This window comes from Anomaloglossus baeobatrachus, unplaced genomic scaffold, assembly GCF_048569485.1.
Source record: "Anomaloglossus baeobatrachus isolate aAnoBae1 unplaced genomic scaffold, aAnoBae1.hap1 Scaffold_351, whole genome shotgun sequence".
NCBI classification, from domain to species: domain Eukaryota; kingdom Metazoa; phylum Chordata; class Amphibia; order Anura; family Aromobatidae; genus Anomaloglossus; species Anomaloglossus baeobatrachus.
In genome coordinates, this window is record NW_027442872.1 from 134,679 (window position 1) to 160,480 (window position 25,802).

The window sequence follows — 25,802 nt, forward strand, 5'->3', positions numbered from 1 at the left end:
CCGGACACAGCGACGTCGCCGGGCAGGTAAGTATGTGTGACGGGTCTGGTCGGTGTTGTGCGGCATGGGCAGCGATTTGCCCGTGTCGCGCAACAGATGGGGGCGGGTACCCACACTAGCGATATCGGGACCGATATCGCAGTGTGTAAAGTAGCCTTTAGTCACATGACCAAGACTGTATCTGTGTCCCTACAACACACTTGAGACAAATGTGTGTGTGAGCCTGCATTGTGGGGTATATATAATATATTATAGAGCTGGGAAGGATCATTCTAAGCAGTGAGCTGTTCCAGTATTTGTAGGAAAATACCCAGTAGAAGCATCAAACACAGCACCAATACCTCCCATCAGTATTCCACCACAGTGCCATGTAACCCATGCCCTACACTCCCATCTACACCAATACTATACAGGCACAAACTAGTATATCTGACTAAAATTCCCCAAAATATGAAGAACGGCCTATAGTTTAGTGTGGATATAAAATCTATGTGAGCAGAGCTAGAATAGAAATCACTGATCGCATTGAAGTCATTCTGACCATAAATCACCATGATATCAAGGTGAGGAGTTGTGTGTTACTGCTGGGAGGAAAGGGTTAACAGTGGAATATTAAGGTGCATTTCTGTGTGCAGTGTTACTAGTCAATGTAACAATTCAGTATGAGCTGCTCTTGGTGCCGGGGGAGGGAGATGCTCTCCTGAGCAAGATAGATGGGGAATGAACATGATATCTATATAGTGTAAGGCAGGGGGTCTCAAACCAGGTGATCATGTCTGATCAACTGGTTACATTATGTCTGATTACCTTGTCTAACAGTTTTTTCTCCCCTTTCTTTACCTTCCAGGTTCCCATAGTCACGTGAAATATCCCTGTTGCACTTGATTACGGCTCACTATTCACTATAGGATGTCTTATATCTAACATCACACTCTCACCCATCAGCACTCTATAGGTTTGTATAAGGTATGCGCTTACACATCCGGTCCTCCATAGGTATTTCCACTTATGTAACACTATCCCTATGATCACTCATAACTCATACCCTTGTAGTCAATTACAGCCTCCTCTCTCCCCCCTCCCCTTCTCCCTTTCCATCTATAATTTTGCCAGTACAATATTAGTTTACATTAGGCACACACTCACATATTCCTTTCCTTAGTGATTTATTGTAATTCACATTCACATACAATTCTCTATGCCTGCCCCATTACTACATTCATACCTACTTGACCCTATCCTGATACCCCTTGTCTCACCTTGTTGGTCCCTACACCTGTTATCATGTCCTTTCCTGTGTCTGTCTTGTCACACAACACATTTTAGCATATAACTTGTGCTCCTTATTACCTGTCCTGCCTATTAGAATTATGTCCATTATGTCCATGCATGGCCCAATGAATCAAGTCTGTACTTCATATTCATGGTTTAAGCCTTTGGGTTCCAATGTGCCCAGAGTATATATCCAGAAAGATTCCCTTTCTTTGAGCTTCCTAATTCTATTGCCTCCTCTGCGTATGGCTTGGACATGTTCGATGACTTGGAATCTTAATTGGATCACTGTGTGATTATGCGTCACAAAATGGTGTGGGACTGGTAATAGAATCTGCTTACAATGTATTGTTGACTTGTGTTTAGCTCAAAGAAAGAGAATCTTTCTGGATATGTACTCTGGGCACATTAGAACCCAAGGGCTTAAACCGTGAATATGAAGTAAAGACTTGATTCATTGGGCCGTGCACCATGTCACCAAGTGTCCAATTGCATTGTCCAATGGCTCACAATGGTTATGCGTTTTCATTGGATGGATAATCGAAGCCATGTTTTTTTCCTTTCTGTTGGGTTTGTTGGGTGAGTAGCCTATAGGATTAAGTTGGTTACCGCAGGCAGTGGATTTAACTTCCTGTCTTTGGTCCAGTGGTAGATGGATTGTCTGGTCTATGAGCTGTTATTGGTTTGAATGCAGGTGAATGCCCATGGGCTGCTTATGACTGTGTAAAATAGTATTGATTCATGATGGATTTCAGACTACATGTAGATATCTTCAGTCTTTCTATCCACATCATTTAAATGAACATTATCCATGCAGCTTGAAATTCATCCAATAAGAGAAGCAACCTTGTACAACCAATCTGATAAGGGCACAGTATATCCTAAGGGAAGGTTATGGCTATAAAAGGGGACTTCTTGGAGTCACCAGGTTGTTGATGGATGTTGCATGATCTAGTCTAAGCTCTTAGGAGCTGGCTAGGGGATCAGAACCAGGATGCCTTGTGGACTCGGTCTAGGGACTTTGGCTTCAACTAGAGGATCACTTGGCTACATGGCTTCAATCTAGGGGCTCCAATTCCGATTGGAGATCATAACCGCAATCTAGGGATTTCGACTCCGGCTGCCAGGATTATACCATATCATCATACCAGAGACTACTTAAGGAAGAAACCCAGGTTGGACAATTTTGTCACCTGGCTACAGACTTTGCAGACCTCAGCCAGCTTCCTAAATCTGGCGCTATTCTATTGTCGGTGGGTGCCCGACAAATTACACAGCTATGTAAAATTTTGGTTTATGAAACTTCAAATCCAGTGACTGATTATTATGTTTTCTAATGTCCTGATTTAAAAAAAAAAAAAAATATTTTTTTTTAACCATCAAATATTGATTTTGTACAATCCATGTGTGAAGTTACATACAAGTGACATGAACAAGAAAAATACTTATTGTAACCAAAAATATTCACAATTTTATATATAAAATACATTTATTTATTGTACAGTCATTCTGCAACTTTATTAGAAATTTATTCTTGCACTTTTTCCTTTTCTCTAGATCCCCCTTTTCTCTTATAGAAGGCCTGTGGATCTTCTCTGTGAAGCATCCGGCAATCATGTTCACGTTTCATTTACTTTGGTATCGTCGTTCCATCTCCTTGATATTCCGATGAAAACCTTCTTGTTCTTCCCACCAGCACCAAGGTTTTCAGACAAGTAGTCCAAATAGGAATGTAAAAAATGTAACTTCAAATTCATTAGACAACCCAAGGCTTTGAAACGTTTCAGCATGTTCTCCACAATGGACTTAAATTTTGATTCTTTGTTGTTACCTAGAAACGTATTTATTGCTTCTTTCAAAGAGTCCCAAGCCCTTTTTTCAACAGTTTTCATTATTGTTTAAAACACGTCATCCTTCATTCATGGGTTTCTGAATATCCGAACCCACAAAAATGCTTTTGTGCTGCCCCTGTGCCAGCAGCCGCCGTTGGTCGGATCCAGACCTTCTAAGAGAGTGGCTCGACCCGGGGGTCTCGCGGACATGTCGAATAAAAGGAGGAATGTAGATGTATGGGCTAGGCCGTATTAAGTTTGTGACGCCACCAACGGTGTGTGGTGAGGTGGGACACCACCGCTGCCGTTATGGGATACCCGGGAGAGATGTAGTGGCAGCTGGATGTTAACCCCTCCGTGTGTAGGGATGATTGCCCCGGGGCCCAGTGTCTTTGTGCAGGGTATGGTGATGGCAAGGGCCGGCGCGCCTGAGCAAGCAGGGGGATGTTTGGTTACTCACAGTAAATGAATCACACGAGTCTTTCGGTAAACCAAAGGTGCTGGTGGCCTGCCGCCCCGGCCGGTTGCATTCAGGTCCCCCACCCAGGCTGGTGGTCGCTGTCCTTTACTCTGCACTTGTTTTTGTGTATGGTGGACTGCCTGGTCTGGAACTCAGGAGTCCGCTCCCGGCTGGATATGGCCGAAGGAGCCGTGCCCGCAGGCGCTGGCCCGTGGGATCTAAGGACCCTGGCGGTGGCCTTATCCCTATCAGTGGGCTGTTGTCTTCTTTGAGGGACTTTAGGTGGGATAGGACCTATAATCCTGCCCTCAATCATTTAATTAGCTAGGCCGCTGGTTTCGGTCCTGGCTTCAGGGTCCTAGGTGACTAGGGTTTCAGGTCGGCTGTGTGTTTCCTAAGTGAGGAAAGGTGTTGTGCGGGGGCCTATCTGTAACTACCTGGTTTTGCCAGGGCATCACACCTTCCTTCAGACTTGATTCTGACAGTCCCTGAAACTTGGTACACAGGTACTTAAACATCTCTCCTTCTTTCAGTAGCGCTTTCACAAACAGCTTCATCAGTCCAAGCTTACAGTGGAGTGGTGGCAAGAGAACTTTAGGTGGGATCAACTAAGCTTTATGCAACAATGTTCTTGAGTCCCGGTTACAAAGATGTTCTTGTTGGTCAATTTTTTTTGCTCCAGTGAAGAGTCCTAACCTGGCTTTCCAATTCACACAAAAAGCATGTGTTCTGCCTTCTTTTACGTAATGCTGTGAATCTCTAGCATACAGCTAAACCCTAGTTCACATTTCAAATAAACAGACTGTGGAGTTCAATAGCCTTGATTTATTAGCTGGTAACGTGAACTTGATTGCAGTATACATGGAATATACAGTGAATATAGGAATATCCAAGATGCAGTTGAAGACAGAATACGGTATATCCAAGATACTGTTTTATACGGGTAAAAACTATAACAAGAAAATGATTACAGTCAGTACAGTGTTAATACAGAGTTAACATAGCATAACAGTACATGAGATGCAGTTCTTACGAGAATGTAGGTGAAAGGTCACTGCATCTGCAATACATAGAAATCTTATCTAGACAAACAAGACAGGGATGACACTAAAGGTGTAGAAGTACAATGTACAATGCATTTACTACACTCTTCCATCTAGGATTCTATCACTAACACATGTAATTTGCTTTGCTCACCGGATTACACTAGGCAGGGGTGAATGTACAGAGAGGTAAGTCGGCATGTCCTTTCCTGACAAATCCAAAGAGAAAATGGCTGCAGGCTTCTTCTCAGCTCAGGGAGGCATTCCTTACCCAGAATACATTTAGCTTAAAGGGAAACTCAGCAATTCAAAAGAATAACAATGACCTCTAGGGGTTGTAACAGAAATTTCAATGAATGACTATTAGCAGGCTGCCATGAGGCAGAACAGCATGGGTATTTAATATATCCTCCTTGCTGCCCAAGAAGCAATGAGAACATTTTTAGACCACCACATATTGACCATCCATGCTCCTTGTAGTTAAGTTTCTTGAGAATAAAGTCTAAATTCTCACAGCTTTCTTCCAAGTGCATAGCATGTGTGACGCCCTGGACTAGCCAGGTAGTCACAAACACAAAATCACACACACACCCTCCCCTGGATAGTCTACATCAGTCACACAAAATCCTTGTTGCCTCCTCCAGGGTCTGATGTCCACACCAGGTGGGGCGGAGCCAGGCGGTTGGCCCCACCCACCGAGGAGTTCACAGGCCTGGAGGCGGGAAAAAGCAGTTAGTTTAGTTTTGTAGTGGAAAATGAGAGGACAGAAACTGTTAGTGTCTGGGTAGGAGCCCAGGCACTGTCAGCAAGGTCGGCAGACGGTGGTGGCCGTCTGCAGGAGGTGGTACAAGTCAGCTGAACCGTAGGACCGGGGACGGGCGGTGACCCGAGGGGAACTGAACCGGTGAGCGGATCTGTACCAAGCACAAAGGCAGGGCCATTGGACCCTGACCAGGCTAGGAGCCGCCGACAATGGTCAAATCCGAGAGTGACCGGAATCCCAGGGGTTCCCTAACACCCAAGACCCGACAGAAGGCAACCGTCCACACCGTGAGGATAAAAAGCCACCGCCATAGGCTAGAGATCCAAGGGCCAGCGCCTGCGGGCAAACGGGCTCCCTCGGTACGTACACCCCAGCCACCCAGCCTCCCCGTACCGCCACCGGGCCCCGGGATCACCAACCCCTACCCACGGAGGGGGAACCAACATCCTAGCTGCTCCCTGCCATCGCTCCCGGGATCCCCGTCACCAGCAGTGGTGGTGCCCATTATCACCACGACCTGTGGGTGACGTCACTAACTATCTCCCCAAACAAACCACCCCCTTTTCACTCGTGGGCGAGGAGCGCTGCTCGAGTCCCCGGATCTGGCCCTCCGCTCGAGCCACCGAGCAGCAGCAGCAGCAGAAGTCCCCGAACCCGAGCGTAGCGTGCGTGGCCCCTCTGCCCGCGACACATGCCCTACACACACTGAAGAATACTTACTGCCATTGAGCAGTAGCACAGCTTTCAGACTTTTTGGATGAAACAATGACGTGTCTCCACTCGCTCACATTGTACTTAATGTTACATTTTCCATCAGCACAGGAACATCGCTTGAATACACTAGAGCACCATCTTCAGAAAAGTATGGAGGGAATCTTTTCAGAATTCTAACCTTTTGGAAACCTATTGTCACGCTCTCCGGGTCCCCTGCTCTGCCCCCCGACTCACCTGCCACGCTCCCCGGCTTCCCTGCTTCGCTCCCCGGCTCCTCTGGCAGACATCCCCCGCTCCACGGTCTCCAGCCTCCACCACCTGCGGTCCCCAGGCGGCCCGGTCCCCGCTCCCGGCGCCCGTCGGCAGCCCTGCTCCAGGCCGGCTCCCCTGCTTCCTATACACCGCTCCCTGCCCTGGCTTCTGGCACCCGGGCCTCGCGCATGCGCATTAGGGCGCGCGCGCGGTCATTGACCCTCTCTTAAAGGGCCAGCGTCCACTGACAGGAAATTGAACACACAGGTACAGGGTATAAAGGGGTTTAATGTCCAAGTGGGCGGGGCCTGTTCTTCGTGTTTCCTAAGCTAGGAGTCAGGTCTCCTTGTGTCTCTGTGATATACTTACCTATCTCTCTTCTAGAGCCGCTCCTGCCTCGCCATCCGGTCCTGCCGATTCCCGAACCCCGAACGCTGACTATCTGCCATCCCGTCAGTCCGTACCATCTCTGATCCCTGTGGTGACTAGAGTTGAGCGCGGTTCGTGGTTCGTGGTTCTCCAGTTCGCGGCTCGAGTGATTTTGGGGCATGTTCTAGATCGAACTAGAACTCGAGCTTTTTGCAAAAGCTCGGTAGTTCTAGAAACGTTCGAGAACGGTTCTAGCAGCCAAAAAACAGCTAAATCATAGCTTGGTTTCTGCTGTAATAGTGTAAGTCACTCTGTGAATCAAACTATTATCACATTTCAGTGTATAGTGTGCGTGAACAGCGCCTTCAGATCACTGCTGTTTCTATAATGGCGATCGCCATTTTTTTTTTTTTTTTTTCTTGTCTTCCTTCCCTAAGCGCGCGCGTCTTGTGGGGCGGGCCAGCATGTCAGCCAATCCCAGACACACACACAGCTAAGTGGACTTTGAGCCAGAGAAGCAACGGCATGTGTGATAGGATCTGCATGTCACATGTCCCTGCATTATAAAACCGGACATTTTCTTCACGGACGCCATTATCTGCCTTCTGCGTCTTTGGTGTCAGACATCACTGTCGCAGCTCCGTCTTCCTGAGTCCTATAGCCGATACAGCTGTATGCGCTGCATACACAGCGTTAGACAGCTTAGGGAGAGCACTTTATAGCAGTCCTTTTAAGGGCTCCAACCGGCAGGGTCAGAGAGCCATAGGTGACAGGTCCTGCAAACAGCAACAGCGTCTGTGTAGCCCAGGTCAGGGATTTCCTACCTGCATTTCACCATTAGGAGGGAATAGAAAGGCAGTCTTCCATTCCTCTACCCAGAGCACCACAATCCTGCCACTGTACCCTCTTGTCCTCTGCACACTCCAACTGATAACTAAGCCATTATACTAGCAAACACTCAGTGTACCTAGTGGCATCCTATACGTGGCTATTGGACTTTGCTATAGTCCCACTAGTGCAAAGACATTTGCAGAGCGCGTCTGCCTGCATTGCACACTACAACTCATTCTAACCAAGCCATTATACTAGCAAACACTCAGTGTACCTAGTGGCATCCTATACGTGGCTATTGGACTTTGCTATAGTCCCACTAGTGCAAAGACATTTGCAGAGCGCGTCTGCCTGCGTTGCACACTACAACTCATTCTAACCAAGCCATTATACTAGCAAACACTCAGTGTACCTAGTGGCATCCTATACGTGGCTATTGGACTTTGCTATAGTCCCACTAGTGCAAAGACATTTGCAGAGCGCGTCTGCCTGCGTTGCACACTACAACTCATTCTAACCAAGCCATTATACTAGCAAACACTCAGTGTACCTAGTGGCATCCTATACGTGGCTATTGGACTTTGCTATAGTCCCACTAGTGCAAAGACATTTGCAGAGCGCGTCTGCCTGCGTTGCACACTACAACTCATTCTAACCAAGCCATTATACTAGCAAACACTCAGTGTACCTAGTGGCATCCTATACGTGGCTATTGGACTTTGCTATAGTCCCACTAGTGCAAAGACATTTGCAGAGCGCGTCTGCCTGCGTTGCACACTACAACTCATTCTAACCAAGCCATTATACTAGCAAACACTCAGTGTACCTAGTGGCATCCTATACGTGGCTATTGGACTTTGCTATAGTCCCACTAGTGCAAAGACATTTGCAGAGCGCGTCTGCCTGCGTTGCACACTACAACTCATTCTAACCAAGCCATTATACTAGCAAACACTCAGTGTACCTAGTGGCATCCTATACGTGGCTATTGGACTTTGCTATAGTCCCACTAGTGCAAAGACATTTGCAGAGCGCGTCTGCCTGCGTTGCACACTACAACTCATTCTAACCAAGCCATTATACTAGCAAACACTCAGTGTACCTAGTGGCATCCTATACGTGGCTATTGGACTTTGCTATAGTCCCACTAGTGCAAAGACATTTGCAGAGCGCGTCTGCCTGCGTTGCACACTACAACTCATTCTAACCAAGCCATTATACTAGCAAACACTCAGTGTACCTAGTGGCATCCTATACGTGGCTATTGGACTTTGCTATAGTCCCACTAGTGCAAAGACATTTGCAGAGCGCGTCTGCCTGCGTTGCACACTACAACTCATTCTAACCAAGCCATTATACTAGCAAACACTCAGTGTACCTAGTGGCATCCTATACGTGGCTATTGGACTTTGCTATAGTCCCACTAGTGCAAAGACATTTGCAGAGCGCGTCTGCCTGCGTTGCACACTACAACTCATTCTAACCAAGCCATTATACTAGCAAACACTCAGTGTACCTAGTGGCATCCTATACGTGGCTATTGGACTTTGCTATAGTCCCACTAGTGCAAAGACATTTGCAGAGCGCGTCTGCCTGCGTTGCACACTACAACTCATTCTAACCAAGCCATTATACTAGCAAACACTCAGTGTACCTAGTGGCATCCTATACGTGGCTATTGGACTTTGCTATAGTCCCACTAGTGCAAAGACATTTGCAGAGCGCGTCTGCCTGCATTGCACACTACAACTCATTCTAACCAAGCCATTATACTAGCAAACACTCAGTGTACCTAGTGGCATCCTATACGTGGCTATTGGACTTTGCTATAGTCCCACTAGTGCAAAGACATTTGCAGAGCGCGTCTGCCTGCGTTGCACACTACAACTCATTCTAACCAAGCCATTATACTAGCAAACACTCAGTGTACCTAGTGGCATCCTATACGTGGCTATTGGACTTTGCTATAGTCCCACTAGTGCAAAGACATTTGCAGAGCGCGTCTGCCTGCGTTGCACACTACAACTCATTCTAACCAAGCCATTATACTAGCAAACACTCAGTGTACCTAGTGGCATCCTATACGTGGCTATTGGACTTTGCTATAGTCCCACTAGTGCAAAGACATTTGCAGAGCGCGTCTGCCTGCATTGCACACTACAACTCATTCTAACCAAGCCATTATACTAGCAAACACTCAGTGTACCTAGTGGCATCCTATACGTGGCTATTGGACTTTGCTATAGTCCCACTAGTGCAAAGACATTTGCAGAGCGCGTCTGCCTGCGTTGCACACTACAACTCATTCTAACCAAGCCATTATACTAGCAAACACTCAGTGTACCTAGTGGCATCCTATACGTGGCTATTGGACTTTGCTATAGTCCCACTAGTGCAAAGACATTTGCAGAGCGCGTCTGCCTGCGTTGCACACTACAACTCATTCTAACCAAGCCATTATACTAGCAAACACTCAGTGTACCTAGTGGCATCCTATACGTGGCTATTGGACTTTGCTATAGTCCCACTAGTGCAAAGACATTTGCAGAGCGCGTCTGCCTGCGTTGCACACTACAACTCATTCTAACCAAGCCATTATACTAGCAAACACTCAGTGTACCTAGTGGCATCCTATACGTGGCTATTGGACTTTGCTATAGTCCCACTAGTGCAAAGACATTTGCAGAGCGCGTCTGCCTGCGTTGCACACTACAACTCATTCTAACCAAGCCATTATACTAGCAAACACTCAGTGTACCTAGTGGCATCCTATACGTGGCTATTGGACTTTGCTATAGTCCCACTAGTGCAAAGACATTTGCAGAGCGCGTCTGCCTGCGTTGCACACTACAACTCATTCTAACCAAGCCATTATACTAGCAAACACTCAGTGTACCTAGTGGCATCCTATACGTGGCTATTGGACTTTGCTATAGTCCCACTAGTGCAAAGACATTTGCAGAGCGCGTCTGCCTGCATTGCACACTACAACTCATTCTAACCAAGCCATTATACTAGCAAACACTCAGTGTACCTAGTGGCATCCTATACGTGGCTATTGGACTTTGCTATAGTCCCACTAGTGCAAAGACATTTGCAGAGCGCGTCTGCCTGCGTTGCACACTACAACTCATTCTAACCAAGCCATTATACTAGCAAACACTCAGTGTACCTAGTGGCATCCTATACGTGGCTATTGGACTTTGCTATAGTCCCACTAGTGCAAAGACATTTGCAGAGCGCGTCTGCCTGCGTTGCACACTACAACTCATTCTAACCAAGCCATTATACTAGCAAACACTCAGTGTACCTAGTGGCATCCTATACGTGGCTATTGGACTTTGCTATAGTCCCACTAGTGCAAAGACATTTGCAGAGCGCGTCTGCCTGCATTGCACACTACAACTCATTCTAACCAAGCCATTATACTAGCAAACACTCAGTGTACCTAGTGGCATCCTATACGTGGCTATTGGACTTTGCTATAGTCCCACTAGTGCAAAGACATTTGCAGAGCGCGTCTGCCTGCGTTGCACACTACAACTCATTCTAACCAAGCCATTATACTAGCAAACACTCAGTGTACCTAGTGGCATCCTATACGTGGCTATTGGACTTTGCTATAGTCCCACTAGTGCAAAGACATTTGCAGAGCGCGTCTGCCTGCGTTGCACACTACAACTCATTCTAACCAAGCCATTATACTAGCAAACACTCAGTGTACCTAGTGGCATCCTATACGTGGCTATTGGACTTTGCTATAGTCCCACTAGTGCAAAGACATTTGCAGAGCGCGTCTGCCTGCGTTGCACACTACAACTCATTCTAACCAAGCCATTATACTAGCAAACACTCAGTGTACCTAGTGGCATCCTATACGTGGCTATTGGACTTTGCTATAGTCCCACTAGTGCAAAGACATTTGCAGAGCGCGTCTGCCTGCGTTGCACACTACAACTCATTCTAACCAAGCCATTATACTAGCAAACACTCAGTGTACCTAGTGGCATCCTATACGTGGCTATTGGACTTTGCTATAGTCCCACTAGTGCAAAGACATTTGCAGAGCGCGTCTGCCTGCGTTGCACACTACAACTCATTCTAACCAAGCCATTATACTAGCAAACACTCAGTGTACCTAGTGGCATCCTATACGTGGCTATTGGACTTTGCTATAGTCCCACTAGTGCAAAGACATTTGCAGAGCGCGTCTGCCTGCGTTGCACACTACAACTCATTCTAACCAAGCCATTATACTAGCAAACACTCAGTGTACCTAGTGGCATCCTATACGTGGCTATTGGACTTTGCTATAGTCCCACTAGTGCAAAGACATTTGCAGCACGTCTGCCTGCGTTGCACACTCCAACTAATTATAACTAAGTTGCATTGTCAGGGATATTTATTCTTTATTATTCTGCTGTTAATAAAGCTAGACCACCACTGCAATCTTCACCACCTCTCAATTTTTACTACCACATTTTCAGTCCACAATCTTGTCGCAATCAACATGAGTGGCAAAATGACAGATGCTGGTGGAAAGGGGAAGAGGCGTGGTGGAAAAGGCAAAAAAGGTTTTGTCCGTGGGGAAGGTGGCAAAGCTCCATTATCATCTGCTGAAGATAGACCATCTACCAGCAAAAGTAAGATGTCTACTACTTACCGTGGACAATCCGATGTGCTCCCTTTTTTACGGACACGAACAACAGGAAGAAAGGTAGATGATGGGCAAAAAAGGAAAATGCTTGAATGGATCTCAAGTGGTCCAACAAGTGCCCTCTCAGCCACTTCAAGTACCGCATCCAAAAAACACCAGTCCTCTGAGTTGTCATCCCAATCACACTTGATTTCTCCCAGCTCTGAAGTCTCCATCAGCCCTGCACAGTATGGTGGAACTGAGATGGCTGAGTCTGCAGAGCTGTTCAGTCACACTATAGCCTGGGAATCAGAGGTCTGCTCCCAAGCTACAGTGAGTACAGAACAGGAAATGGTCTGCAGTGATGCCCAGAACCTTTGTGACTCAGATTCAGGCCGTGAGGACCAAGTTTCTGAGCATAATGTTGACCCTTTGTCACAAACTGTAACACCTGTGGTTATAGACAATGAGGAACATACTGATGAAGATGAGACGCAGATACCCGATTGGGATGACAACTTAAATATTCCGTCAGGGCAAGAAGAGGCTCGGTCTGAGGGGGAGGGGAGTGCAAACACAACAATTGATGATGACGTTCTAGATCCCACCTACTGTCAACCCCCAGTCAGGCACTCGAGGAGGTCAACAGAGGCGGTGGAGGAGGATGCAACCGACGACGAAGTTACCTTGCGCCTTCCTGGACAGAGTCGGAGCACTGGTAGCACGTCTACAACTGCATCCTCAGCCACCACTCTGCCTATGAGCATTATTCGGGGTGGATCAACAGGTCGCATGGCCTCTAAGCCTTGCCTAGCCTGGTCCTTTTTTCACATCGAAAAAGATCGCCCAACTCATGTGATATGTAACATTTGTCATGATTCTCTTAGTAGAGGTCAAAAGCTCAGCAGTTTGACAACTTCTTCCATGAATCGTCACATGAATAAATATCATAAGTCCCGGTGGGAAGCTCACCGTGCTGCAATGCGGCCTAGCGGAGCGAACCATCCACCGCCCGCCCCTTCCACTGCATCCGCGCGCTCTTCATCTTCTAGGACTGTGGGGACAGCTGCCACACCTGTTTTTCCACGCAAAACTTCCACCACTGTAACCGCAACAGGCAGTTTGCTTGTAAGGTCGTCAGTTGGTTTGGAAGGGGAAACAAGTGAGTGTGTACAGCTCTCTCAGACATCGATAGCACCAACGTTGGATGAAGGCAACATCATGTCTCCGCCTGCACTTTCCTCACAAACCTGCATTTTTCCAGGGACACCCTACTCAACACCGTCTACACACAGCAGCCAGATCTCTGTCCCTCAGATGTGGTCAAATAAAAGGCCACTTCCTCCGACCCATGACAAAGCTAAGAGGTTGACTCTATCCCTCTGTAAGCTGTTGGCTACCGAAATGCTGCCTTTCCGCCTAGTGGACACACAGGATTTTAGAGACCTTATGTCTGTCGCTGTGCCCCAGTACCAGATGCCTAGTCGCCACTACTTCTCTAAGAAAGGTGTGCCCGCGCTACACCAGCATGTCGCACACAACATCACCGCTTCCTTGAGAAACTCTGTGTGTGAACGGGTGCATTTCACCACCGATACTTGGACCAGTAAGCATGGACAGGGACGTTACATGTCGCTGACTGGGCACTGGGTAACTATGGTGATAGATGGTGAAGGGTCTGCTGCACAAGTCTTGCCGTCCCCACGACTTGTGTGTCAATCCTCTGTCTGTCCAAGTTCCGCCACTGCTTCTGCATCCTCCACCTCATCTGGGTCCTCCACCTCCGCCCCAAGCCTGCCTGGTCAGGCCACCAGCGTTCTCACTGCGCAGAAGGAATCACGCACCCCTCATTACTATGCTGGCAGCAGAGCGCAACGGCATCAGGCGGTCTTTAGCTTGACATGTCTTGGTAATAAGAGTCACACAGCTGAGGAGTTGTGGTCAGCTTTGCGGTCCGAGTTTAATAAATGGTTGTCTCCACTCAAACTGCAGCCTGGTAAGGCCGTGTGCGACAATGCTGCAAACCTGGGTGCGGCACTTCGCCTGGGCAAGGTGACACACGTACCTTGTATGGCTCACGTGTTGAACCTTGTCGTGCAGCAATTTTTAACACACTATCCCGGCCTAGATGGCCTTCTGAACAGGGCACGAAAACTGTCAGCTCACTTCCGCCGTTCAAGCGCCGCAGCAGAGCGACTTGCATCGCTCCAGAAGTCTTTCGGCCTGCCGGTTCATCGCCTGAAATGCGATGTGGCGACACGCTGGAATTCAACTCTCCACATGTTACAGCGACTGTGGCAGCACCGCAGAGCCCTGGTGCAATACGTCATGACGTATAGCCTGGGCCAACGAGATGCAGAGGTGGGGCAGATCACCCTGATGGAGTGGTCTCAGATCAAGGACCTATGCACCCTTCTGCACAGTTTCGACATGGCGACGAATATGTTTAGCGCTGACAATGCCATTATCAGCATGACGATTCCAGTCATTTACATGCTGGAGCACACGCTAAACACTATTCGGAGTCAGGGGGTGGGACAACATGAAGGGGAGGAACTACAGGAGGATTCATATGCGCAAGGGACAACAACATCACGAAGGTCCAGACGTTCATCATCACCAACGCAGCAGGCATGGGACCATGGGGGACAGGGATCGACAAGGGCGCATAGTAGCAGGCGAAATGTTGAGCAAGGTGCAGGAGAACATGAAGAAATGGAGGACGAACTGTCCATGGACATGGAAGACTCAGCGGATGAGGGAGACCTTGGTCAAATTTCAGTTGAAAGAGGTTGGGGTCAGATGTCAGAGGAAGAAAGAACGGGTAGCACCTCTATGCCACAAACACAGCATGGACTTGGTCCGCATGGCTGCGCAAGACACATGAGTGCCTTTTTGTTGCACTACCTCCAACATGACAGTCGTATTGTCAAAATTAGAAGTGATGATGACTACTGGATTGCCACACTATTAGATCCCCGGTACAAGTCCAAATTTTGTGACATAATTCCAGCCATAGAAAGGGACGCACGTATGCAGGAGTATCAGCAGAAGCTGTTACTAGATCTTAGCTCGGCTTTTCCACCAAACAACCGTGCAGGTGCAGGGAGTGAATCTCCCAGTTGTAACTTGACAAACATGGGACGGTCTCGTCATCTTCAACAGTCTACCCGTACCAGTAGGACCTTTTCTGGTGCCGGTAACAGCAATTTTATGGAATCTTTTCATAATTTTTTTAGACCCTCTTTTGCAAGGCCACCAGAGACAACAAGTCTGACACATAGTCAACGGCTGGAGAGGATGATACAGGAGTATCTCCAAATGAACATCGATGCCATGACTGTGCAACTGGAGCCTTGCTCCTTTTGGGCTTCAAACCTACAAAAATGGCCAGAGCTCGCAACTTACGCCTTGGAGATTTTGTCGTGTCCAGCTGCCAGCGTTGTCTCTGAACGTGTATTCAGTGCTGCTGGGTGTGTGCTGACAGATAAGCGCACGCGTCTGTCCAGTGACAATGTGGACAGACTGACGTTCATCAAAATGAACAAGTCATGGATCCAGAAGGAATTTACTACCCCTGTGTCATCCTGGGGAGAGTAAATGCTTGTGGATTTGGAATGTGCTTGATGCAAATCAAAACATCCTGTTTGCAACTAGGGCCCAAGTGCTGCCACTGATGGGGTGGGTGTCTGTGTGGCCCAATTTTTGGAAAAAAGGGAGACTCCGCTTGGAGTAACCCTTGCTTGCTGTGTTTTTAAAAGAAGCCAAGATGAACAGAGCTGGGATCAGGAAAGACTTTGCTACCTACCCCGGTGTCATCCTGGGGACGGCTAAGAATAGCGTATTTTTGAATGTGCTTGATGCAAATCAAAACATCCTGTTTGCAACTAGGGCCCAAGTGCTGCCACTGATGGGGTGGGTGTCTGTGTGGCCCAATTTTTGGAAAAAAGGGAGACTCCGCTTGGAGTAACCCTTGCTTGCTGTGTTTTTAAAAGAAGCCAAGATGAACAGAGCTGGGATCAGGAAAGACTTTGCTACCTACCCCGGTGTCATCCTGTGGACGGCTAAGAATAGCGTATTTTTGAATGTGCTTGATGCAAATCAAAACATCCTGTTTGCAACTAGGGCCCAAGTGCTGCCACTGATGGGGTGGGTGTCTGTGTGGCCCAATTTTTGGAAAAAAGGGAGACTCCGCTTGGAGTAACCCTTGCTTGCTGTGTTTTTAAAAGAAGCCAAGATGAACAGAGCTGGGATCAGGAAAGACTTTGCTACCTACCCCGGGTGTCATCCTGTGGACGGCTAAGAATAGCGTATTTTTGAATGTGCTTGATGCAAATCAAAACATCCTGTTTGCAACTAGGGCCCAAGTGCTGCACTGATGGGGTGGGTGTCTGTGTGGCCCAATTTTTGGAAAAAAGGGAGACTCCGCTTGGAGTAACCCTTGCTTGCTGTGTTTTTAAAAGAAGCCAAGATGAACAGAGCTGGGATCAGGAAAGACTTTGCTACCTACCCCGGTGTCATCCTGTGGACGGCTAAGAATAGCGTATTTTTGAATGTGCTTGATGCAAATCAAAACATCCTGTTTGCAACTAGGGCCCAAGTGCTGCCACTGATGGGGTGGGTGTCTGTGTGGCCCAATTTTTGGAAAAAAGGGAGACTCCGCTTGGAGTAACCCTTGCTTGCTGTGTTTTTAAAAGAAGCCAAGATGAACAGAGCTGGGATCAGGAAAGACTTTGCTACCTACCCCGGTGTCATCCTGTGGACGGCTAAGAATAGCGTATTTTTGAATGTGCTTGATGCAAATCAAAACATCCTGTTTGCAACTAGGGCCCAAGTGCTGCCACTGATGGGGTGGGGTGTCTGTGTGGCCCAATTTTTGGAAAAAAGGGAGACTCCGCTTGGAGTAACCCTTGCTTACATTGTTTTTAAAAGAAGCCAAGATGAACAAGTCATGGGTCAGCAAAGACTTTGCTACCTACCCCGGTGTCATCCTGGGGACGGCTAAGAATAGCGTATTTTTGAATGTGCTTGATGCAAATCAAAACATCCTGTTTGCAACTAGGGCCCAAGTGCTGCCACTGATGGGGTGGGTGTCTGTGTGGCCCAATTTTTGGAAAAAAAGGGAGACTCCGCTTGGAGTAACCCTTGCTTGCCTGTGTTTTTAAAAGAAGCCAAGATGAACAGAGCTGGGATCAGGAAAGACTTTGCTACCTACCCCGGTGTCATCCTGGGGACGGCTAAGAATAGCGTATTTTTGAATGTGCTTGATGCAAATCAAAACATCCTGTTTGCAACTAGGGCCCAAGTGCTGCCACTGATGGGGTGGGTGTCTGTGTGGCCCAATTTTTGGAAAAAAGGGAGACTCCGCTTGGAGTAACCCTTGCTTACATTGTTTTTAAAAGAAGCCAAGATGAACAAGTCATGGGTCAGCAAAGACTTTGCTACCTACCCCGGTGTCATCCTGGGGACGGCTAAGAATAGCGTATTTTTGAATGTGCTTGATGCAAATCAAAACATCCTGTTTGCAACTAGGGCCCAAGTGCTGCCACTGATGGGGTGGGTGTCTGTGTGGCCCAATTTTTGGAAAAAAGGGAGACTCCGCTTGGAGTAACCCTTGCTTGCTGTGTTTTTAAAAGAAGCCAAGATGAACAGAGCTGGGATCAGGAAAGACTTTGCTACCTACCCCGGTGTCATCCTGTGGACGGCTAAGAATAGCGTATTTTTGAATGTGCTTGATGCAAATCAAAACATCCTGTTTGCAACTAGGGCCCAAGTGCTGCCACTGATGGGGTGGGTGTCTGTGTGGCCCAATTTTTGGAAAAAAGGGAGACTCCGCTTGGAGTAACCCTTGCTTACATTGTTTTTAAAGAAGCCAAGATGAACAAGTCATGGGTCAGCAAAGACTTTGCTACCTACCCCGGTGTCATCCTGGGGACGGCTAAGAATAGCGTATTTTTGAATGTGCTTGATGCAAATCAAAACATCCTGTTTGCAACTAGGGCCCAAGTGCTGCCACTGATGGGGTGGGTGTCTGTGTGGCCCAATTTTTGGAAAAAAGGGAGACTCCGCTTGGAGTAACCCTTGCTTGCTGTGTTTTTAAAGAAGCCAAGATGAACAGAGCTGGGATCAGAAAGACTTTGCTACCTACCCCGGTGTCATCCTGGGGACGGCTAAGAATAGCGTATTTTTGAATGTGCTTGATGCAAATCAAAAACATCCTGTTTGCAACTAGGGCCCAAGTGCTGCCACTGATGGGGTGGGTGTCTGTGTGGCCCAATTTTTGGAAAAAAGGGAGACTCCGCTTGGAGTAACCCTTGCTTACATTGTTTTTAAAAGAAGCCAAGATGAACAAGTCATGGGTCAGCAAAGACTTTGCTACCTACCCCGGTGTCATCCTGGGGACGGCTAAGAATAGCGTATTTTTGAATGTGCTTGATGCAAATCAAAACATCCTGTTTGCAACTAGGGCCCAAGTGCTGCCACTGATGGGGTGGGTGTCTGTGTGGCCCAATTTTTGGAAAAAAGGGAGACTCCGCTTGGAGTAACCCTTGCTTACATTGTTTTTAAAAGAAGCCAAGATGAACAAGTCATGGGTCAGCAAAGACTTTGCTACCTACCCCGGTGTCATCCTGGGGACGGCTAAGAATAGCGTATTTTTGAATGTGCTTGATGCAAATCAAAACATCCTGTTTGCAACTAGGGCCCAAGTGCTGCCACTGATGGGGTGGGTGTCTGTGTGGCCCAATTTTTGGAAAAAAGGGAGACTCCGCTTGGAGTAACCCTTGCTTGCTGTGTTTTTAAAAGAAGCCAAGATGAACAGAGCTGGGATCAGGAAAGACTTTGCTACCTACCCCGGTGTCATCCTGTGGACGGCTAAGAATAGCGTATTTTTGAATGTGCTTGATGCAAATCAAAACATCCTGTTTGCAACTAGGGCCCAAGTGCTGCCACTGATGGGGTGGGTGTCTGTGTGGCCCAATTTTTGGAAAAAAAGGGAGACTCCGCTTGGAGTAACCCTTGCTTGCTGTGTTTTTAAAAGAAGCCAAGATGAACAGAGCTGGGATCAGGAAAGACTTTGCTACCTACCCCGGTGTCATCCTGGGGACGGTTAAGAATAGCGTATTTTTGAATGTGCTTGATGCAAATCTAGCTGTGAAGTGTACAACTGGGGCCCAAGTGCTGCCACTGAAGGGTGTGGGTGTGTGTGTGGGCCCAATTTTTGGAAAAAAGGGAGACTCCGCTTGGAGTAACCCTTGCTTGCTGTGTTTTTAAAAGAAGCCAAGATGAACAGAGCTGGGATCAGGAAAGACTTTGCTACCTACCCCGGTGTCATCCTGGGGACGGATAAGAATGGCGTATTTTTGAATGTGCTTGATGCAAATCTAGCTGTGAAGTGTACAACTGGGGCACAACTGCTGCCACTGAAGGGGTGGGTGTGTGGGGCCCAATTTTTGGAAAAAAGGGAGACTCCGCTTGGAGTCACCTTGCGGTGTTTTACATGACTTTAGAAGGGCGTGCCATGCCTATATCTGTGTGTCCTCCTCTTTTTCCTTGTCCAGCTGTTTTGTTTTCGCATGAGTACATGTCCTTGTCACTTTCCCATGTGTTTGTGTTGTGTTGTGAGTTGTTTCCTTTTGGACACCTTTGAGGGTGTTTTCTAGGTGTTTTACTGTGTTTGTGATTGCCTGCCATTGTTTCCTATGGGCTCGAGTTCGGTTCGTCGAACGTTCGACGAGCCGAACTCGAGCCAGACCCCCCGTTCGGCGAACCGCCTCGAGCCGAACCGGGACCGGTTCGCTCATCTCTAGTGGTGACCCGTCCTCTCGCTCCATCGGTTCCGGACTCTGCCTGACATCTCGGCCTCCGAACCTGAGCTCCGTCACCCGGACTACCATCAGTGACTCCGTGGTCCCAGGGACTTCTCCATTCCACTCTTTTGCACGGACTGTCCTGCTACCCGTAGTGCTCCGGCTACCGGACCCCTTGCCTTCATTAAGGTGTTCGGCCCAGTGGATCCACCTCCTGGGTCTGCCCGTCCACCTGGCCCTAACACCTATAGAATCAGTGTTTGTGAAAAAACTGTACGTGATAATATTTTTTCAATATTTTTACTGAGTCCAATGATCGAAAGTATGAAAAAAATCACATCTTTCAAAAATTTTTACCCTTGGAAACCTGTGTTATTATTACTATGCACGAGCCCTAAATTGTCTGAAAAACAACAAATATGCTGGTTGGATAGACCTTGACCCCACAATTCAACGGCCACAATTAAGGAGAAAAGTGCTAAGAGAGTTAAATTTGCCCCTGAAATAACCCATGATACGGGCCAAGGAGGGACACACCATTTTGATCCGAAAATAGCCCAACACCATGAGAGACGGGCAAATCCGTGAAAAGACAAAGTTCCAAGCTACAACTGACGCAGGATCTACAGCACATACGCCCATTGTAATTGTTCATGATTTCCGGCCACTACGCATTTCAGCCTTCAGGGACCTGGTAATTCGAATGCTATGTCCAGGAGTAGAGATGAGCGAACCGGTCCCGGTTCGGCTCGAGGTCGGTTCGCCGAACGGAGCTCCCGTTCGAGTTCGGCTCGTCGAACGTTCGACGAACCGAACTCGAGCCAATAGGAAACAATGGCAGGCAATCACAAACACAGTAAAACACCTAGAAAACACCCTCAAAGGTGTCCAAAAGGTGACAAACAACTCACAACACAACACAAACACATGGGAAAGTGACAAGGACATATACTCATGCGAAAACAAAACAGCTGGACAAGGAAAAAGAGGAGGACACACAGATATAGGCATGGCACGCCATTCTAAAATCATGTAAAACACCGCAAGGTGACTCCAAGCGGAGTCTCCCTTTTTTCCAAAAATTGGGCCCCACGCACCCACCCCTTCAGTGGCAGCAGTTGTGCCCCAGTTGTACACTTCACAGCTACAATTGCATCAAGCACATTCAAAAATACGCTATTCTTAACCGTCCCCAGGATGACACCGGGGTAGGTAGCAAAGTCTTTCCTGATCCCAGCTCTGTTCATCTTGGCTTCTTTTAAAAACACAGCAAGCAAGGGTTACTCCAAGCGGAGTCTCCCTTTTTTCCAAAAATTGGGCCACACAGACACCCACCCCATCAGTGGCAGCACTTGGGCCCTAGTTGCAAACAGGATGTTTTGATTTGCATCAAGCATTTTCAAAAATACGCCATAATTAACCGTCCCCAGGATGACACCGGGGTAGGTAGCAAAGTCTTTCCTGATCCCAGCTCTGTTCATCTTGGCTTCTTTTAAAAACACAGCAAGCAAGGGTTACTCCAAGCGGAGTCTCCCTTTTTTCCAAAAATTGGGCCAAACAGACACCCACCCCATCAGTGGCAGGACTTGGGCCCTAGTTGCAAACAGGATGTTTTGATTTGCATCAAGCACATTCAAAAATACGCCATTCTTATCCGTCCCCAGGATGACACCGGGGTAGGTAGATAAAGTCTTTGCTGACCCATGACTTGTTCATCTTGGCTTCTTTTAAAAACACAGCAAGCAAGGGTTACTCCAAGCGGAGTCTCCCTTTTTTCCAAAAATTGGGCCACACAGACACCCACCCCATCAGTGGCAGCACTTGGGCCCTAGTTGCAAACAGGATGTTTTGATTTGCATCAAGCACATTCAAAAATACGCCATAATTAACCGTCCCCAGGATGACACCGGGGTAGGTAGCAAAGTCTTTCCTGATCCCAGCTCTGTTCATCTTGGCTTCTTTTAAAAACACAGCAAGCAAGGGTTACTCCAAGCGGAGTCTCCCTTTTTTCCAAAAATTGGGCCACACAGACACCCACCCCATCAGTGGCAGCACTTGGGCCCTAGTTGCAAACAGGATGTTTTGATTTGCATCAAGCACATTCAAAAATACGCCATAATTAACCGTCCCCAGGATGACACCGGGGTAGGTAGCAAAGTCTTTCCTGATCCCAGCTCTGTTCATCTTGGCTTCTTTTAAAAACACAGCAAGCAAGGGTTACTCCAAGCGGAGTCTCCCTTTTTTCCAAAAATTGGGCCACACAGACACCCACCCCATCAGTGGCAGCACTTGGGCCCTAGTTGCAAACAGGATGTTTTGATTTGCATCAAGCACATTCAAAAATACGCCATTCTTATCCGTCCCCAGGATGACACCGGGGTAGGTAGATAAAGTCTTTGCTGACCCATGACTTGTTCATCTTGGCTTCTTTTAAAAACACAGCAAGCAAGGGTTACTCCAAGCGGAGTCTCCCTTTTTTCCAAAAATTGGGCCACACAGACACCCACCCCATCAGTGGCAGCACTTGGGCCCTAGTTGCAAACAGGATGTTTTGATTTGCATCAAGCACATTCCAAAATTCGCCATAATTAACCGTCCCCAGGATGACACCGGGGTAGGTAGCAAAGTCTTTCCTGATCCCAGCTCTGTTCATCTTGGCTTCTTTTAAAAACACAGCAAGCAAGGGTTACTCCAAGCGGAGTCTCCCTTTTTTCCAAAAATTGGGCCACACAGACACCCACCCCATCAGTGGCAGCACTTGGGCCCTAGTTGCAAACAGGATGTTTTGATTTGCATCAAGCACATTCAAAAATACGCCATAATTAACCGTCCCCAGGATGACACCGGGGTAGGTAGCAAAGTCTTTCCTGATCCCAGCTCTGTTCATCTTGGCTTCTTTTAAAAACACAGCAAGCAAGGGTTACTCCAAGCGGAGTCTCCCTTTTTTCCAAAAATTGGGCCACACAGACACCCACCCCATCAGTGGCAGCACTTGGGCCCTAGTTGCAAACAGGATGTTTTGATTTGCATCAAGCACATTCAAAAATACGCCATAATTAACCGTCCCCAGGATGACACCGGGGTAGGTAGCAAAGTCTTTCCTGATCCCAGCTCTGTTCATCTTGGCTTCTTTTAAAAACACAGCAAGCAAGGGTTACTCCAAGCGGAGTCTCCCTTTTTTCCAAAAATTGGGCCCCACACACACCCACCCCTTCAGTGGCAGCAGTTGTGCCCCAGTTGTACACTTCACAGCTACATTTGCATCAAGCACATTCAAAAATACGCTATTCTTAACCGTCCCCAGGATGACACCGGGGTAGGTAGCAAAGTCTTTCCTGATCCCAGCTCTGTTCATCTTGGCTTCTTTTAAAAACACAGCAAGCAAGGGTTACTCCAAGCGGAGTCTCCCTTTTTTCCAAAAATTGGGCCACACAGACACCCACCCCATCAGTGGCAGCACTTGGGCCCTACTTGCAAACAGGATGTTTTGATTTGCATCAAGCACATTCAAAAATACGCCATAATTAACCGTCCCCAGGATGACACCGGGGTAGGTAGCAAAGTCTTTCCTGATCCCAGCTCTGTTCATCTTGGCTTCTTTTAAAAACACAGCAAGCAAGGGTTACTCCAAGCGGAGTCTCCCTTTTTTCCAAAAATTGGGCCACACAGACACCCACCCCATCAGTGGCAGCACTTGGGCCCTAGTTGCAAACAGGATGTTTTGATTTGCATCAAGCACATTCAAAAATACGCCATAATTAACCGTCCCCAGGATGACACCGGGGTAGGTAGCAAAGTCTTTCCTGATCCCAGCTCTGTTCATCTTGGCTTCTTTTAAAAACACAGCAAGCAAGGGTTACTCCAAGCGGAGTCTCCCTTTTTTCCAAAAATTGGGCCCCACACACACCCACCCCTTCAGTGGCAGCAGTTGTGCCCCAGTTGTACACTTCACAGCTACATTTGCATCAAGCACATTCAAAAATACGCTATTCTTAACCGTCCCCAGGATGACACCGGGGTAGGTAGCAAAGTCTTTCCTGATCCCAGCTCTGTTCATCTTGGCTTCTTTTAAAAACACAGCAAGCAAGGGTTACTCCAAGCGGAGTCTCCCTTTTTTCCAAAAATTGGGCCACACAGACACCCACCCCATCAGTGGCAGCACTTGGGCCCTAGTTGCAAACAGGATGTTTTGATTTGCATCAAGCACATTCAAAAATACGCCATAATTAACCGTCCCCAGGATGACACCGGGGTAGGTAGCAAAGTCTTTCCTGATCCCAGCTCTGTTCATCTTGGCTTCTTTTAAAAACACAGCAAGCAAGGGTTACTCCAAGCGGAGTCTCCCTTTTTTCCAAAAATTGGGCCCCACACACACCCACCCCTTCAGTGGCAGCAGTTGTGCCCCAGTTGTACACTTCACAGCTACATTTGCATCAAGCACATTCAAAAATACGCTATTCTTAACCGTCCCCAGGATGACACCGGGGTAGGTAGCAAAGTCTTTCCTGATCCCAGCTCTGTTCATCTTGGCTTCTTTTAAAAACACAGCAAGCAAGGGTTACTCCAAGCGGAGTCTCCCTTTTTTCCAAAAATTGGGCCACACAGACACCCACCCCATCAGTGGCAGCACTTGGGCCCTAGTTGCAAACAGGATGTTTTGATTTGCATCAAGCACATTCAAAAATACGCCATAATTAACCGTCCCCAGGATGACACCGGGGTAGGTAGCAAAGTCTTTCCTGATCCCAGCTCTGTTCATCTTGGCTTCTTTTAAAAACACAGCAAGCAAGGGTTACTCCAAGCGGAGTCTCCCTTTTTTCCAAAAATTGGGCCACACAGACACCCACCCCATCAGTGGCAGCACTTGGGCCCTAGTTGCAAACAGGATGTTTTGATTTGCATCAAGCACATTCAAAAATACGCCATAATTAACCGTCCCCAGGATGACACCGGGGTAGGTAGCAAAGTCTTTCCTGATCCCAGCTCTGTTCATCTTGGCTTCTTTTAAAAACACAGCAAGCAAGGGTTACTCCAAGCGGAGTCTCCCTTTTTTCCAAAAATTGGGCCCCACACACACCCACCCCTTCAGTGGCAGCAGTTGTGCCCCAGTTGTACACTTCACAGCTACATTTGCATCAAGCACATTCAAAAATACGCTATTCTTAACCGTCCCAAGGATGACACCGGGGTAGGTAGCAAAGTCTTTCCTGATCCCAGCTCTGTTCATCTTGGCTTCTTTTAAAAACACAGCAAGCAAGGGTTACTCCAAGCGGAGTCTCCCTTTTTTCCAAAAATTGGGCCACACAGACACCCACCCCATCAGTGGCAGCACTTGGGCCCTAGTTGCAAACAGGATGTTTTGATTTGCATCAAGCACATTCCAAATCAACAAGCATTTACTCTCCCCAGGATGACACAGGGGTAGTAAATTCCTTCTGGATCCATGACTTGTTCATTTTGATGAACGTCAGTCTGTCCACATTGTCACTGGACAGACGCGTGCGCTTATCTGTCAGCACACACCCAGCAGCACTGAATACACGTTCAGAGACAACGCTGGCAGCTGGACACGACAAAATCTCCAAGGCGTAACTGGAGAGCTCTGGCCATTTTTCTAGGTTTGAAGCCCAAAAGGAGCAAGGCTCCAGTTGCACAGTCATGGCATCGATGTTCATTTGGAGATACTCCTGTATCATCCTCTCCAGCCGTTGAGTATGTGTCAGACTTGTTGTCTCTGGTGGCCTTGCAAAAGAGGGTCTAAAAAAATTATGAAAAGATTCCATAAAATTGCTGTTACCGGCACCAGATACGGTCCTACTGGT